The sequence below is a fragment of the Pteropus medius genome, unplaced genomic scaffold (assembly GCF_902729225.1).
Source record: "Pteropus medius unplaced genomic scaffold, Ma_sr-lr_union100, whole genome shotgun sequence".
In the NCBI taxonomy this organism is placed as follows: domain Eukaryota; kingdom Metazoa; phylum Chordata; class Mammalia; order Chiroptera; family Pteropodidae; genus Pteropus; species Pteropus medius.
The window spans coordinates 3,081,044-3,085,343 of record NW_024340695.1 but is presented as its reverse complement, the minus strand read 5'-3'; positions in this window follow the sequence as shown (position 1 = coordinate 3,085,343).

Below are 4,300 nucleotides of genomic sequence, written 5' to 3'. Positions count from 1 at the left end.
TGATGAATATAATCTTTGAATCAGCTGGTAGAAAAAGTAGTGTTGCCAACCTCTTTAGTTTTCATTTGAGTATTTTTTTTACTCTTAGTTGACGCTTTCCTGTTAGATCGTGTTGGAGCCAAAGCCACTGCAGCTAGATAATACAGAGTTCTAAAAGATCTAAATTTGGCAAAAGTTCTAGCCAGTTGAGTTGTCCTGCCTGATGGAAAATCAAAGGACTCATGAGCCATTTCTGTTATTGACTCATGATTAGTTTCTCAATTAGTGATAATGACCCATAGCTAAATAGAGCATTAATTCTATTTCCGATTTTAAAAACTGAATCATAGGAGGCTTTGAGAACATTTTTAGTTGTGACACTTTTTTTATGGTGACATTGGTTAACAAAATCCAATAAGTTTCAGCTGTACATTTTAACAATAAGGCATATATATGTTTACATTGTGTAACATATATGACCCCCTTCACCCCATCTACCTCCTCCTCCCCTCTAGCAACCACTAGTTGTGACACTTTTGGACCAAAAGGGTAAACCAGTACTCAGCCCAAGAATATCACGTATATATGATACCTGCTTACCTAAATTAAAGGTTTTCCATGATGCTTAAATTGAGCCCTTCCTGTTATGAGGCACAGACTCGCATCATAATTTGTAATAAATTCTATGGTCCTCGCCACACTTCTAATAGTGGGAACTGAGAAGTATATATATGATTTCCCTTGTTTATCTTTGGTTAAACAACAGAAACTTAAGAAAACCAAGTACTTTTTAATAATATAAATTAAAACAGTAGTAGCTAAAAGTTTTAGAGCTTACTCTGTGTCAAACACTGTTCCAAGAACTTCAAATATTTGAGATAAATATTATTATTATTATGCTCGTTTTACAGAGGAAAAACTAAGACATGGGTAAGTCACTTGCCCAAAGGATACAATTAGTAAGTTGAAAACCAGGATTTGAACTTATGAAATTTGGCTCTTGAGATATAGTATCTTATCCACTGTGATAAACTGATGAGTTAAGGATTGCAGTTTTCATCATACATTATCCCAAATCAAACATCACCATAAGTTGAAAGAAACACTTAACCAAGGTAATGGCTTCCTTAGTTCCGCTAGTCTTCACCTCACCTATCAACTTTTTAATCTCTTTTCTCCCATGGCTACACTCCAGACATTATTGTCACCGAGAACTGCTGCACTTCTACAATCCTAATCGAAAAGCACTGCTCCCAAATTATAATCTCTGTTGATTTCTCTCACTCAGCTACTTATACTATACCATTTCTTTAACAAATTCTGAGTTTTCTGCTGTTTCCCTATTTCTTTTCTTTCTTTCTTTCTTTTCCTATATTTTCTTCCTTGTTCATCCTATTCTTCATGGTCCATCACCTCAATTTCTTTCTTTCTACCTTCTCATTTCATCATTCTCCCAACAAAACCCTGGCTATAGACCAATGTAGCATTCCTCTGTTCCTGCAGATAGGCTACTGAGTACAGCTGAAGCTCTTTTCCCTGGATTCTTTGAATTTATTGTCTTTTGATTTTCTTTCTGTCTCCACTTGCTCCTTCCATCTCCTTCACAGGTTCATATTCCTTCTGTCATCCCTTAAATGCACACCTTTCTTAGGGGTTTCCTTGGCAACTTCTCTTACTGTTCTCTGCACTCCAGGATCATCTCATTAACTTCTATTGTTTCCATCACTACCTGTATTTATTAAGGTGGGCTAAAACACTATAAAACATAGATAACAAAATGTAGAGCTCGAACACAATAGAGTTTCTCATACAGTGGTCCCAAGTGAGTACTATTTCTGTGGGTGGAAATATTTTTTTCATGTGGAGATTCAAGAACTCAAATGCTTCAATTTTGTGAATCCAATATCCACTAGAACCTTGTCATTGTTTGCTTCTATCAAGCTAAATGGGAAAGAGAACATGGAGAAGGCATACCACCTCTTAAAAGACTTGATTCAGGAATGACACATTATATTCATTCATGCCCTATTTATGCCCTGGTCAGATCTAGTAACATTGCAACACCTTACTGAAAAAAAGCTGGGAAATGTAGTATAGCTGAATATCCAGAAAGAAGAAATGAATTTTTAATAAGCTGCCAGCAGTATTGATTATACCATATTGATATATTGCTCAATCTAAAATATTTATCTCCAGTTCATACAACCAAATGCAAACTGACTTCTTCATTAGAAGGGTCTCATTGGTATTTCAAACTCAGCATATCCAAAACGAAACTCACTAATTTACCATGTAAAACTGCTCTTAACATGTATTTACTGTCTCAGTAAATGACACAGTCAGAAAAATGAGAGTGACTTTGACTCTTCTTTCTCGCCTCTCATACCCGATCACCTAGTCTTATCAATTCTGCATGTTTTCTACCCCAAGTTTATTGAGGGATAATTGACAAATAAAATTATATATTTAAAGCATACAGCATGATGACTACCACGATCAATTTAACTAACACATCTATCATATCACATAACTTTCTGTGTGTGTGCACATGGCCAGAACACATAAGAGCTGCTCAAATTTCAAGTATACAATACGGTATCATTAACTATAGTCACCATGATGTAAATTAGATCTCTAGCATTATTGCATCTAATAACTGAAAGTTTGTGCCCTTTGACCAACATCCCCAGTGGCAACTCTGTTTCCATGAGTTCACTTTCCCCTACCCCACATATTCCACATAAGTGAGATCATACAGTATTTGCTTTCTATGTCTGACTTATTTCAGTTAGCATAATATCCTCCAGGTTCATCTATGTTCTTGTAATGGCAGGATTTCCTTCTTTTTTAAAGATAAGTAATATTTATGATTAGTGATATCAAGCATTTTTCCATATTCCTGTTGGCCATTTGTATTTCTACTTTGGAAAAAAATTGTCTATTCAAATCCTTTGCCCACTTTTTACAATTAGGTTATTAGTTTTTTCTGCTATTGAATTGTATGAGTTTCTTATGTATTTGGGGAATTAACCTCTTATAAGATATATGGTTTGCAAATATTTTCTCCCATTCCATATATTGCCTCTTTACTCTATTGATTCTTTCCTTCAGAGTGCAGAAGCTTTTAAGTTTGAAATAGCCACATTTGTCGATTTTTTTGTTGTTATCTGTGCTCACATCTAAAAAATCATTCCCAAGACCAATGTCAAGGAGTTTTTACCTATGGTTTTCATCCAGAAATTTTAGTTTCACTTCTCACATTTAAATCTTCAAATCATTTTTAATTAATTTTTATGAGTAGTGTAAGATACGGGTCCAGTTTCATTCTTTTGCATGTAGATATCCAGTTTTTGCAACACCATTTATTGAAGAGACTATCCTTTATGTGTGCTTGACACATAAAGGATAGTCTCTTCAAATCAAAGATTATGTAGATAATAAATCAAAGAAATAAATAGGATAGTCTCTTCAAATCAAAGATTATGTAGATAATAAAGAAATAAATCAAAGATTATGTAGATTTATTTCTAGATTCCTTATTCTGTTTCATTGGTCAATGTATCCGTTATTATGCAAGTACCAGACTGTTTTTATTACTATAGCTTTGTAATATGTTTATAATCAGGAACTGTGATGCCTCTAGCTTTGTTGTTCTTTCTCAAGATTACTTGGCTATTTGGGATATTTTGTAGTTCCATATAAATTTTTGGATTACTTTTTTTACTTCTGTGAAAGATGCCATTGGAATTTTGATAGGGATTACACTGAATCTGTAGATTCCTTTGGATAGTACAGACATTTTAATAATATTAATTCTTCCAGTCCATGAACGCAGGATATCTTTCCATTTGTGTCTTACTCAATTCTTTTCATTAATGTCATAGTTTTCAGTATACAGATATTTCATCTCCTTGATTAAATTTATTTCTAAGTATTTTGTTGTTTTCGATGCTATTGTAAATTAGCTTATTTTCTCAATTTGTCTTTTAGATAGTTCACTGTCAGTGCATAGGAACACAACTAATTTTTGTATATTGATTTTGTATCCTGCAACTTTACTAAATTTGTTGATTAATTCAAACAGTTTTTCAGTGGAGTCTTCAGGGTTTTCTACTTGTAAGTTATGACATCTAATAGCACAGATAATTTTACTTCTTCCTTTCTAATCTGAATGTCTGTTTTTTCTTGCCTAATTGCTCTGGCTAACATTTCCAGTACTATGTTGAATAGAAATGGTTAGAATGGACACCCTTGTCTTGTTCATGATCTTAGAAGAAAAGCTTCCTCTTTTCACCAGCAAGTGAGATAACAGCTGTGGGAT